Consider the following 14,201-nt stretch of genomic DNA (forward strand, 5'->3'; position numbering starts at 1 on the left):
TCGATTCCTTGGTGATTGGGAGGGGGTGAAAATCAAGCTCTAATGGGCAGGGGAGGAGACAACTGCCCCGAGGGGAAAAGTTATGATCCTTTTCTTGGTAAAAACCAGCAGGCACCACTCGCTGGCTGAGGGTGGTGCAGGAAAAACCATTTCCCAATAGATCTCTGAGCCTGTGGCCACCGCAATGTTATCTGATCAAAGTCCCCCTCCCTGAGTGCACATCATGGGCCCACTCCCCAGCCTGGGTGCTGAAGAGCTGGGGGGAGAACTGCCCCAGAAAGTCATGGCTGGCAACCTGCCGCATGGGGCCGCTGGGAAATGTAGTCTCCATTGCGTCCATGCACGTGGCTGGGAATCCCTCCCGCGGGGGCGGGGAGCTGCAGCCCTCTGTCCTGGGAGGAGGCTGGAGCCCTCTGCCCATGGTGCACTGTGGGGCCGTCCTTGGACGGGGAGTGGGGTCTGGAGCTCCTTCCCCGTGGTGCATTGGGCTGGGAATTTCCCAATGCTCAGAGCAATGGGGGCCCTGGGCTCCCTGACCTCCAGTGACACGGGCTGGAGTAGGCACAGCCAGGGGAAGGGTAGGGCTGGGGTCCAAGCCACTCACAGGCACCAACACAGGTTAGCTGCTGCTCCTGGCACAGGGTGGCACCGTCCCCAGGTGGTGATCTCCTTGGAACACTGCTCACCCTGGACAGAATATTCCAAGCGTGTGGGAAACACGCCGCACACAACAGACGTTTAGCCCCGCGCGGACTTTACTTTAAATTACAAAGGATCAGGGGCCATTTGTCATCGATTCTGTGATATTCTTGCGCTTCTCCCCCCCCCCCCCCCACATAGGGCTAACGAGTCAGGGTGCTCACACACTGACCCCACCCCGGAGCTGGGTGCAGGCCCTGGCCTGGCAGGATCTGAATCAAGGCAGAAAATGAGGCTGGAGGGAGGTCATGCTGCTGGGGCATTGTTGTCGCATATTGCGGGACGGGGGGTGGAAAGGGAGGGATGTGCCAGCCCAGGTTAGGCAGGTGGGACAGTTGCACTCTCCATCGCCCACCACCGAAGCCAGACTCTGCAGATCTGATTTTTAAATCAGCCGCTCCATTATCTTGTCTGGGATTGAGGTCAGACTGACAGGCCTCTAACTACCTAGGTCATCCTGTTTATCCTTTGTAAAAACTGGCACAGCATTCGTTTTCTTCTGGAACTTCCCCAGTGCTGGAAGGTCTGTTGACAATCAGCATTAACCTCCAGTGAGCTCCTTAGCCTGCTCTTTTGAAACTCTTCGCTGCAAGTTATGTGGGGCTGCTGATTTAAAAATGTCTAACTTTGGTAACATTTAGGCTGCAGAGATACCAGTGGAATGGAAAGTGTGATGAGATTGCATCATCTGTTTTTAAACCTTTGCCCCTGAAATGCTGTTGATTCTGGGGAGTAGCACAGACTGCCAAGGGAGAGCACCCCCCGCTGCCCACAGAACATGCCCCTCCCGCTGAGCCCTGTGACACACCATGGCCTGATCTCTATGAGCTTGGAATGTAACTTCTATCCCAGAATAGCCAAAGAATTGGTACGTGAGGTTACTGGTCCCATAGCAAGGAGTTTTACTCCCTCTCTCAGGAGTTGCGCCGTGTGACCGGAGAATAGTTAACGTCCTTCCTCTGTTTACTAGAGGTTGACGTTCATCGCTCCAGCGCTTCGAAGGCCAGAGGGGACCATTGTGAATGTCTAGTCTGGCCCCCAGCATCCCGCAGGCTGGAGAACGGCCCGTCGGCCCCAACCCCTTCCCAGAGAAGAGCTTTCAGAACCACATCCAGTCTTGCTTGAAAAATGGCCAGGGATGGAGAATCCACCCCAGCGGCTGGGAAATTGTTCTCATGGCTAATGACTCCCACTGTTCACAACTGACGCCTTCTTTCCAGTCTGAATTCGTCCAGTCTCAACTGCCAGCCATTGGGTGGTGTCAGACCATTCCCTGCAAGATTGAGAAGCCCATTATTAAATATCTGTTCCCCATTGTGATGGAGTGGGGATTTTCCATAATATTTTGTATGACTAGCGTGTGTGCCTCAGTTTCCCCTGTGTGGTGCATGGATAGCAAGGTGGTGGGGAAAGGTTATTCACTGTCTGCAGAGATACAGGGGTAACAGGCATCTGGCTGTGTGGGGTCTGGGCCCCATGGCCATGGGAGTCCGAGAAGATCACGGTCACTCTAATTGCCGGGATACTTGATACCTAGCAACTAACGTCCAGGGATGGCCACCCCTCTCCAGGATGCCAGCTGGATTTGAGCAGCTGCGGGGCTGAAGGCTCTGAAGTTTGGTCCCAGGAGGTGGTGAAGCCAAGTGGCTTCCCTTCGTGACAGCGAGAGCCCCTAAGGGGGCAGGCTGGCACCCTGAAGGGGTCCTCCCTGGGCCTGCTCCAGAGCACCAGACCCCTGCAACCGTGGCACCCATGTAGGTACTTATGGACTGTGATCAACTCATTCCTTGAGCCTCTTTGAGTCTCTCGCTCTCAGGCAGGGTGTCTGAGCCTTTCATCATCCCGGTGGCTCTTCTCTGACCCCTCTGCAACTTACCAACATCCGTCTTGTCTCGTGGGCCCAGAACCGTACACGGGATTCCAGCAGCGGTCGCACCAGGGCCAAATGCAGAGGCAAAATCACCTCTCAAACACCGTACACAAGTCTGTCTATTGTCCTAATGCTATTACCTTTCTCAACTAAACTTGTCCTCTCCGCTAAAAAGATACCCAGTTAGATTGACGGATCTGTTTTCCATAAACCCATGTTGATTGACATTAATTACATTGACCTCCTTTAGTACTTTATTCATCGAGTCCCCTATCAGCCACTCCATTATCTTGTCCAGGATCCATGTTGGGCTGAGAGGCCTATAAATTACCCAAGGCATCCCATTTATCCTTTTGTAAATTGGCACATCAGCTTTCTTCCAGACTTCTGGAACTTCCCCAGTGTGCCAAGACCTATTGAAAATCAACATTAATGGTCCAAGGAGCCCTTCCGCCAGCTCTTTTAAAACTCTTGGATGCAAGTTATCTGGACCTGCTGATTTTAAAATGTCTAACTTCAGTAAATTCTTTGTAACATCCTCCAGAGTTGCTATTAGAAAGGAAAGTGTATTATCACCACTGTATGATGAGACCGGCTCATCTCCTCCTCCTTCCCCCCCCCCCCCCAAATATGGAACAAGAATATTTATTGAACATGTCTGCCTTTTCTGCATTATTATTGATAAATCTATCAGTCCCATCTACTAATGGGCCAATACCATTGTCAGGATTGTTTCCCCCACTAATATATTTTGTCCTTAACTCTGCTAGCCACAGATTTCTCCTTGTGTCCCTTGTCTTCCCTTATCAGTTTTCTACAATTCCTAACTTCTGATTTATATTCATTGCTGTCAACTTCCCCTTTCTTATCTTTTTTTTTTTTTTATTTTGTATTTTTTTACCACTGTCTTCCCTTTTCTAAACCAGATTGTTGGTTTGGTTTGGTTTGGTTTGGTTTGGTTTTAAAAGCACAGCCTTCTTCCTCAATTGTAGGATTGTGGCTGACATTTTTGGGATTAAATTCTTCCTTCCAGCTGATTTGGCTCATAATTGTTTTCAGCTTTGTGAAATTGGCCTGATTAAAGCACCACATGTATATATATATTACTGGTCTGGACTTTATTGTTCTTGCATATGATCGTCCCACCCTAAACCGATTTCCTTCTTTGAGGAAGTAACTGGCTTTTCAGCTGAGGGGAGTGCAGTAAATCTAATATCCTGGGGCTTCAGTAAAGCTTTAGGCACGGCCCCACACGGGACATGATCAGTTAAGGATGGATATCCTGGAACGCTGAACAGTGTCGCACTGGTCAGCCAAGCCAGTAGCCCTGGCTGTACAGTTATTCACCGTATCTCCTGGGCTTGGCTGGTCCTTGCTCACATGCTATGGGTCTAATTGATCACCATACGTGGGGTGGGGAAGCAATTTCCCCCCAGGTTAGATTGGCAGGAACTGGCCAGCCAAGATTGATTCCCCTTCCTTGGCCGTGTGGGGTGCAGCTGGCCCTGTCCGTCATGGCAGGGGCGGAGTAAGGGTTTAAAAGCAGGCGGGCCGGGCAGTTGCGGGGTAGCTCTGGGGCTGGGATGGAGACAGAGCCCCATGAGGGGGTCCTGGAGAGCTCCAGGGAAATCACCCCCGGGCCGTGCCAGGAACCAGCAGCTCCGGTGAACCCGTCGTGCAGGACCCGATCGGCAGCCCCAAGGCGAGCCACGGGAGTGGCCGGTTCCCGCCATCCTCAACCTCTCCCAGGTTAGGGAATCGGGGCCTGCGCGGGGGGAGAGGCCGGGCTGGCCCCAAGACAGCACCAGGGGGCGCTGGGCTGGAGGGAGCGGGGCGGGGGCCCAGCAGGGGGCGCTGGGGCTGCACAGAGCAGGGGGTGCTGGGCCCCAGGGGGGGGGTGCTGGGCCCTGGGGGGCGGGTTGAATGAGCCTTGTCCTAACGCCCAGAAGCTATTACGACCCTCCAATAATGGGATCAGTGGGAATATGCCGGTCACGTGATGCTGCCTAAAAGTGATGGCACTAATTTATATTTTAGTATATATTTTATTTCATAGTAATTAGATATTTATTTACAGAATTGACAAAGTAAATGGTGTACATAAAAACTACCTCTAATGGGCAATATTACAGAAATCCTGCAGATGCTGGCCGTGCCTGCAGAAATGTTAGCTACCACATTGTTCATTTGCAGAAATAAAAGTTAAAATAAAATTAAGATCAACCCAAAGCTAACCCAAATGTATCTGTCTTGTCCATCCCTGAAGCTCACTGTAGTCAGGGCAGACCAGCAGTGGATTGTTATCCCACTTCATGCTTCCAAAAAGCTCAGTCTCATGCATTGCAGTGTTGTTAAAAAAGGTGTGTGCTTATTCCCTATCCACTCCCAAAACATGCCCATTTATTACTTTCAAATATAGATTCTGTACAGTTTTTAGTATTCTGTTGGGGTTGCATTTCCTTTAGTAAGTGGATACTGTGACAAAGCTCTGTCCTTGCCTCTGTGGGTCCCGCGTTTCCTGGCGGATTTCGCTAGCCTCAGAGGCCCACCGTGACCCTGCACGTAACCCTTCTCTCTCTAGAGACAAGGGTCACAGTCTACTGAGCCATTTTCATCATAAGCCAGCGAGGGAGGTGAGGAGAAGTTATCCTTCCTTGCACAGTCTCTGTTGTCTCCCAGTCTCAGTGATTAATCAAGGGGCAAAGGTGTGGGGGGGAGCCCGGGCCCACCCTCTACTCTGGGCTCCAGCCCAGGGACCCTAATAGTATCAGCTATGGTAGCTGACCTTTTAGAAACATGACATGTACAATTCCCTGGCCTACTTCCCCCACAGCAGCCCTCAATTCCTCAAGCTCCACTTCACCCTTACCTCAGGGCCTCCTTCCTTGTGCCTGATATGGTGTGTACTACTCAGCCTCTCCAACAGCGCAACTTCCTCCCACAGCTCCTGACATGCACACCCACCTGACTAACTGGGAGGCTTTTAACTAGTTTCAGCCAGCCCCTGATTGGCTTCAGGTGTCCCAATCAACCTAGCCTTCTCCCTGCCTTCTGGAAAGTTCTTAATTGGCCCCAGGTGTCTTAATTGACCTGGAGCAGCTGCCATTTCACTTATCCTGGTACCAGGGATTTATTTAGCCTGGAGCTAATATATCTATCTCCCACTACTTTTCTATAGCCATCTGGCCTTGCCCCATCACAATACATTCTTCTTCTTCTATTCACTTAAATAGCTGTGCTGCGTAGCACTTCAGTATAGACACTCACTACAGTGACAGGAGGAGTTTGCCAGTCAGTGTAGTTAATCCACGTCCCCAAGAGACAGTAGCTAGGTCAATGGAAGAATTCTTCCATTGACCTAGTGCTGTCTACACCAGCGGTTAGCTTGGCATAGCTACATATCTCAGGGGTGTGATTTTTCACAGCTCGAAGAGATGGAGCTATGCCAGAGTAAGTTCCAAGTGTAGACCAGCCCTAAGTGTAGTCATACCCTGAGGCACACACAGGTGAAAAGTGTCCAAGGTGTCTCAGAAGGTGAGTGACAGAGTTACTAGACCACACTGCCTCCCTAAAAATGCAGGATGACATACAGACTTTACCAACAAGAATGGGAAAAGCTCATTCATATGAGTTATAGGCAGGGGGTGAATTCTGCTTGCATTCATGCCAAGTACAATCCCATTGTTTTCACTGTTGTAACCAAGAGTACAATTTGGCCTATTATGTCAATCTTAAATTTTAGCCTTATCTTCAAATTCCCTGGGAGTTTAGGTTAAACCCTTAACATTAATTGTAATTAGTTTTTAAAAGGGACTAAATACATTTTATGGTCAATAACAACAAACTGTAATTAGGCATAAAATATGGGTGATAAAATCTGATGTTTAAAAATATAACTGATTGTCAAAAGGATTTTGACTTGTCCCAATGTGCAGCATTGGACAAGTGACAGGTGCATTATGGGGTGAAGGATCTGTCTTCCTCTGAAGAATCAACCATGCACATATCATGGCTGGTGCCAAGATGTTGGTCTTGAGAGGCCAATGGTCGAATAAGGCTTGGCAAATCCTGTGTCCTTTACTGTAGTTCTTTTGTGACTTAATTTTCTTTTCTTGTTTAGCATATATTTTTAAGAGAAGGCAGCGTTATCAGTTCTAAAACCATAGCAGAATGAATATGATCAGTCCAATCCTTACTCATGCAAGAGTCCCACTGATGTCAAAAGGAGCTTTCTGTGAGTGGGATCAGGCTCTGAAAAAGGGGTAATTAGACTTTTTGGAGATATTCTTATTTATTCTTACATTAATCTGTAATAATAAAAGATGGGCCCAAACCAAAACCACAGATCAAATGCTCAAACTTTGGAAAGAGCTGGATCCAGGGACAAACTTTGCAGCTTGGGTTATCTCTAGTAATAATTAGCTGGCCCCATAAATTGTGCCTACACTTTTGGAAACTTGCAGTGTACTTTCGAGTCATGTGAAGCTGTTTCAGACTCTTGAGGAACACACATGAACATGTACTTTTAAAACTGGTATATTTATTTAAACTGCTAAACCAGATAATCTGTATTAGTCTGTCATATGAATGTAGATTTACCCACAAAAAACTAACATTCTCATGAAATGGCTTTAAAAAGGTTGCTTCCCCTGTGTAATGGCCATTCTTCAGTCTAAAATATCCCAAGTATGGGACTCACCACAGCGGCGCTTCCCGCTGGTTGCTCTGGGAATTAGCTCAGTCCAGCTCCGGTGCGCCCTCTGCAGGTGGCATCTTGCCCATTATCTGCTCTACTCCGCTGTTTCGGACCTGCATTGCTCCCCAGCTTCAATGATGTCCTCTGGCAGTGCCCACTACTTCTTTCTCCCCCCTTTCTGGAGTCACGGCAGTCCTTTGGCTTGCACCCGCCAAAGGAGCCAACCACAACTCAAAGTCTAGCCCCTCACTTCAGGGGCAAGTTGCAGTCTGTATTGGCCATGCTCCTCCCCGTCCAGGTGCAGTGCAAAAGGGGGACCCAGGCCCACCCGCTACTCTGGGTCCCAACCCAGGGACCCTCTAGCGGCAGCCTCTCTGCCCTCCTTCTCTCGCCTTGTCTGCCTATCATCCCTGAACCTCTTCCCCTTAGCCCTTGCACCTTCTTGACCCTTTCTGGCAGGGGTCTGCAGCCTAGCAGGTAACCAGCCAGAGCTCACCATCCGCTCCCCTGAACCTGCCCAACACTGGTCTCTCTCAGGTGCTATCCCTGGGAGCCAGTCCTCCTCCCTTGCTTGTCAGGGAGAGACTCCCCTCTGCTCTGATGGGCAGCCCCTTATATCTGGGCTGCCCCAGCAGCGGCCTCCTGTCTGGCTCCTAACAATCCTCGCCTTAATTAGCTGCAGGTTTCCAGAGCCTCCCTGGCTGCTTCTGCCCCAACCCCTGCTGGAGTGGGCCACCTGCACCACTACACATCCTTTCCCATGAATTTGCAAAATGGCATGTCACATGATGTCAAACATCATTCCTTTAAAATCAAAAGATGTTTCCGAGTCTGACAGTGGCAAAATCCAAAGTCAGTCAAGATTTTATCTAGCATTTGGATAGCTTGATTATAGCCAAAGATGGGACAGATAATTGATTTAAAAACACACAAGCTACTTGGGCAGGAACTTTCTTTTTGTTAAACGTGTGTACATAGACAAGCACAATGGGGCTTCAGTCCCTAATTGGGGCCTCTAGGAGCTATCACAATACAAATAAGAAATAACCATTAGTATGTCACTAAGAACTTGTGCACTGAGATTCATTTTGTCACAATATTTAGGGGCTGAATTATGAATGCCTTGAAAAAATGAGACTATAAACAGAGATGCTGACAGACCCTTAAACAGAGCATTACATGTAGTGTACCATGCTGCAGAGTGCCAGGGCTTCCCACAGAACTTAGACTCCAGGCATTTTGCATAATGCTGTAGAGCTCCAGGATTCCCAGCACAGCTCAGAAATATTGTTCTTATAAAGTGGGATTCAAAAGTTGTTGGCATGGTTACCACACAGAGCAGGGATTTATCGCTGGAGAGATTGGACATTTATGGTGCTGAGAATCTCATCACCATGCAGGGCAGAACCAGTACTTTGTTGCATGTCAGACAGCTGTAAAGAACTGACATGCCACATATGGCTGGCTAGAGTCCCTTGTTAAAATGTCATTTGTCCTCGCTGCTCTACTACACATTGGATCAATAGGAAGAGCAAAGCTGTCTTAGATCAGTTTTTCTCCTGTTACTGACATGGAGCAGGGACAGAGTGCAGCAGACAGGGGGCAGAGCTGCAGGGGCCATTGGCAAGGAGGAAGCAGATGGCAGGGAAAGCTGCCAACACCCTCTCCCAGAACCATCTTCTCTCTCCCTCATTTTGCTTCAAGGCCAACCTCCTTGGTTGCAGGTGGTGAGAGGCTTTGAAGCATCCTCTTCCTTCCCATTACCCTTGAGGGTAGCTGCAGAAGCAGACTGCACAGTGGAGGCAAACACTTCTGTATGCCCTCTGGGTCATGGGAACACTGCAATGGCAGCCTAAAAGGTCCCTGCTGCTGACAGCCTCTTCATCCCTGGAGCAAGCAGCCCTCCGTCTGCCCCTCCCCTGCAGCAAGGAGACCTTTTCCCCTGGGGACTCTGAGAAGCTGAGAGAGTAAAAGAAGCAAAGCACTGAGGAAAGGAGAGTGAGAAGAGGCGCAGTTATCAAGTGATGGGCAGATGAGGCTAACTACCTTCTTCCGGAGAAGAATTTGAATTTGCCAGGAAGTAAAGAGGGCAGAAGGGTGAAGAGGGAGATGCTGAGGGTCTGGATTGGGATGTATTGGGGAGTTCACCTGGGACTAGAAGCATTGGGTGATACTATGATGATGGATTGTACAGTCTAGCAGGCTAAGGGCCACCACTGTTATTGCATTAAAGTGAGATAATTTCACATCAGTGAGGGCAGAATGCTGCAAGCAATGGTGGGATCAAAGCAGAAGACAGGAGAGGGCACAGTTTAAGTATCACATAGAAAAACTGAATGTCTCGCAAACTAGGAAAGACTGTAATTCAATCACATATTTCTAGTCAAGCCATACATCCCATTTTAACAACTGGTAGAGTCCCCCAAGCAGTCATGGTATGGTCTATAATTCATCATATTTCACCTTGATCATAATCTGTAAAATCCTTATTTTAGAGGCCCAGCTTGAGTCACATGGTGCTTGATTTTTAAAAGTGCTCCTCTGAAAACGAGGCCCAAGGTGACTCAAGCTGAGCACCGAAAATTGAGCGCTGAGCGGCCATTTGAAGATACTGGCTTTGGAAGCTGCCTCTCCTACCATTTGTTTAGGACAGGTCTCTGATCAACCATTGCAAACACATTTGCATTGAAACTTCCTCACAACGGAAAAGGATGGCATAGAGAGACGCCTGAGAAAGATTACACAGGTTTCTACACAGAAGCATTAGGGGTCATGCTGTGAGAACATATTCAGCAAATGTGGGGAAGTACTCAAGAGAGAAGGGAAGTGGATTCTGCAAGATCAATGAGGCTATTGCTCACTAGGGTAGTGGGGAGGGAGGTCTGTATAGTGAAACCTGCCTGGGGCCATTGCACAATATTTAATAATACTCAGCATTTACAAACAGTAGCCCTTTGCGGGTTCAAAGCTCTCTCCAGGCATGAGATAATGATAAACACCCCTCACAATGTGAAATACAATATTCTCAAGCATTTTTCACTTCAGAGTCCAATGAAGAATGAGCACTATGTTTGAATAAAAGATTATAGCTGTGATTTCCCTTGCCAGAATGATTCAAAGATATGCACAGGGAGCTGTGAAGCATGCTCAGTAGTGGAACGTTTGTGCAATGGCGAGCACATAGCAGCTAATGCAAAGCAGCTTTATCTTTAACTCTTAGACGGCTGGTTCAGACCATAATGCCCTCCACGGGCCTGTCGAGACAGGAAATTAAAAAAAAAAAGTCACAATAATGGAATTAATCAAAAGTAAACTAACTAGAGATACAGGAATAAACAGGAAAACAAGATAAGTTGTCATCACAAAAATTCACTAGAACAAACTAGGGGAAAATAGGAGAGAAAAATCTTCCTTCTATAATCAGTAAACATCAAAAGGAATAAAAATAGGATATTTTGCATGTGTTTTTGCAGAGGGGCTGAGGACGTACAGCTTCCTTTGGTTTCATATGCAGGTTCGGTGTTCAGTATTTCTGAAATCAGGTCCAAGGTGACTCAGGGTGGGCACCCAAAACTGACGCACTAGAAATCAGTGGCCACTTTAAAAAAATTGGCCCAAATCTTTCTCAAGAAATAATTTTTACTGCTGTTCAAACCTTACACTCTATTTTGAGTCATGAAAGACCTTAGGGATACGATTAATGGGGTGGAGAAACAAAATGAAGGTACTGCAGCCTACATTTTCTAAAATGGCTCCTTATTTTAGAGGCCCAGCTTGAGTCTCAGGGTGCCTGACTTTCAAAAGTGCTCCTCTGAAAACGAGGCCCAAGGTGACTCAAGCTGAGCACCGAAAATTGAGCGCTGAGCGGCCACTTGAAAATACTGGCTTTGGAAGCTGCCTCTCCTACCATTTGTTTAGGATAGGTCTCTGATCAACCATTTCAATACACGATTGCTGGCAGAGACTGCGCAGGGGACCCAAAGCAGGCAAATCTATTTCCCATATAATTAATCCTCTTTGGTGTTGCAGCAGATTGAGTTCAGAGAAACTTTTGATGGGCAACTGCAGTGCAAGCTTCCCCAAACTGCTGGCTAATGTTCTTCATTCCTAACCCAGAAGGACCATCTTTGCTGAGTAAGCTGACAGCTCAGTCTCCATGTCCCACTCAGTCCTTGGCCTCTCTGCTGGGACTCCCAGAGGTGCTGATCGTGGTGGCTGTTTTTTTTTTTGGTTTGTTTAGAAATGTGGATACTTGCCTATGTGGAAATGGATGGAAAACACTCATCTCTTTGCAGAGAGTGACTACAAAACAGGATTTGCAGAAGTTGCTTATGGCAAATTTCCATCTCTTTTTCCATGATCATTTAACACAGTGGGTAGACAGAGACTGGGTTTTGTTCTCTGGGGTCAAACTTGCATTTTAACACAGAAATGCTGTAACTTTGGCTTTCCGATTTGGGGTGAAATCTTTCCTTTGCTAGGCTGTGCCATCTTATAAGGGTGGAGGAATGATAGCAGTGCCAGCGCAGAGCAGCAACATGCTCAGCGGTACTTCTTACTGCTGCTCCAAACAGGAAGACCACATACATCCATATCCACAGCCTGCTACATTCGGCAGCATATGCATGGAGGAGGGAAGGATCTGGCTACACTTCTTGGGTCAACACTGTGTTAGCTAAAAGAAAAGGAGTACTTATGGCACCTTAGAGACTAACCAATTTATTTGAGCATAAGCTTTCGTGAGCTACAGCTCACTTCATCGGATGCATACTGTGGAAAGTGTAGAAGATCTTTTATAAGCATGCTTTGTGTGTATAAAAGATCTTCTACACTTTCCACAGTATGCATCCGATGAAGTGAGCTGTAGCTCACGAAAGCTTATGCTCAAATAAATTGGTTAGTCTCTAAGGTGCCACAAGTCCTCCTTTTCTTTTTGTGAATACAGACTAACACGGCTGTTACTCTGAAAACTGTGTTAGCTGGGTCCTGGTCTAGCACTGAAGGGAGCACAGGACTGTAATCCTACCCTGCTGTTGCACAGGTGAAGATTTTCTTTGCACCCATTTTCCTGCTAGAACACCCACAGTAGGGAATACAGAATTTTGCCCTGGCTGGGCTACCCTGAGCCTGTTTAGTTCTGCACTCCTGTGGTTTCTCTTACTGTATTGTATCAACAGGCAAAACCTTCAGGAAGCCACAGCAAAAAATCTGGGCTGTAAACCACAGGAAACTAGAACAAGGCACGATGCAAAGTGGGTGATTTTAATACTGACCCAGATAGTGCTAGATAACATCATTTAAATAATTTCCCTGCCTTCTTCCTTAAAGACTAACTTCTTTCAGCCCCACTTTTTGTAGGGCAGGGAGGATCACACTATAGGGGGTCACTGATGTACAGTGCTGACTCACTGGCTTTTCTTCTATACCCTCGCCATGGATCCAGTCTGTGCCAGCTCACAGATGGGGAAATGATAGCATATTTCTGGACTCCACTCTGCTCCCAGTAGGTCAACATGAAAAGCCAGATCCTTTGAGACTTTCTGCAAGAATGTCTTTTCCAAATACCTGTTCAACTGCACTTACTGCCTCAAAGTCTCTCATAAAAATTCAATATTATTGAGGCTACATGATGCAAAGACTGGCTGGGGGTCAGACTGGGGTTCTGCTTCAGCCACCTGACTTCATGTGTCTTGCAGATGAATATGAAGAACCCACTTTTTTGATTTTTTGGGTACAACAGACCAAACCTTAAAAGAGAAGGAATAAAATATTTCATCTGGGAAACGACCTAGAAAATTCAACTGTCCTCTGAAGAGCACTTGTACCAAATTTGGAAACGTAATTAATTAATTAAACCATGGGTTTCAGAGTAACAGCCGTGTTAGTCTGTATTCGCAAAAAGAACAGGAGGACTTGTGGCACCACAGAGACTAACCAATTTATTTGAGCATGAGCTTTCGTGAGCTACAGCTCACTTCATTAAACCATGAAACAGAGCGGTTTTATTCCTGCTTTAAGTGCTAATCTTCATGTAAATTTCACCATGGAGTAGCTACCAGTGTCTCCAGATAAGTCAACCTCAGGGATTCTGCTGATTTGAGCTTCATTCTTGCATCACAAAAAAACATCTAAATTCTTGGATAGTTTTAAAAAAATAACAAAACAATCCAAGGTGGACTGCTGTTGTAAGGTAAGAGACCAAAGGATAATTGCCTCCAGCACTCAAGAAGTATGATATCTCAAACAACTGCATGCCTTGGCATGTTATTTCTCTTAGAAAATGGTGTCTTTAATTGTAATCAATAAGAACATAGGAATTGCTACACTGGGTCAGACAAATGGTCTAATAATCCAGTGTTCTGTCTTTGACAGTGGCCAGGACCAGATGTTTCACAGGAAGGTGCCAGAAATATGCCTCACTACAGCACAGGCATAATTTCCCTTGTGATTCAAGGTATCACTCTTCAGTAACCGTGACATGGAACCCTCCATGGTTCCATGTATATACATCACATAGCACAGAATGACTGTATCATAGATAATGACAGTGGAAGATTATTTTGTTGGGGGTTAGTGATCAAATACCTTTTCTGGTGTCCTATGTCTACATTTACCAGGATCCCTCATGAATGGTAACAGAAGGCCATTTCAACTCTGGATTTTACACCGGTGTCGCTGAGATCATAATGCAGCCCTTTGTTCACACTGGAAATGCCTGTTATAAGCAGTTTCTGGACCTGCCTGCTTATTTTTCCACGTCTTGTGAAGATTCCAGCATTTCCTCCAGAATATGCTTATTTATTCATTTGCCACTTGCACATTAGATGCACAAGGGAAGTGCCCGTTGCTTTATTGTTCTTGTAAGATACTGCAGCCCAATGTATCTGTCAGACAGAGCCATCTTCCGCTGTTGCTATGGCTCGACAGCATGCTACA

At 47.0% G+C, this 14,201-nt stretch overlaps 1 protein-coding gene and 1 pseudogene across 3 annotated transcripts in view; one reads left to right on the forward strand and one right to left on the reverse strand.

Annotated features, from left to right (window-relative positions):
* Positions 1-14,201, reverse strand: part of LOC102934537 — a 1,094,240-nt pseudogene that overhangs the window by 883,007 nt on the left and 197,032 nt on the right.
* Positions 1-14,201, forward strand: part of LOC102933291 (zinc finger protein OZF) — a 1,218,290-nt gene that overhangs the window by 728,998 nt on the left and 475,091 nt on the right. The gene's annotated exons all lie outside the window — the stretch shown is intronic.

The sequence above is a fragment of the Chelonia mydas genome, chromosome 28 (genome assembly GCF_015237465.2).
Source record: "Chelonia mydas isolate rCheMyd1 chromosome 28, rCheMyd1.pri.v2, whole genome shotgun sequence".
Taxonomy (NCBI): Eukaryota; Metazoa; Chordata; order Testudines; family Cheloniidae; genus Chelonia; species Chelonia mydas.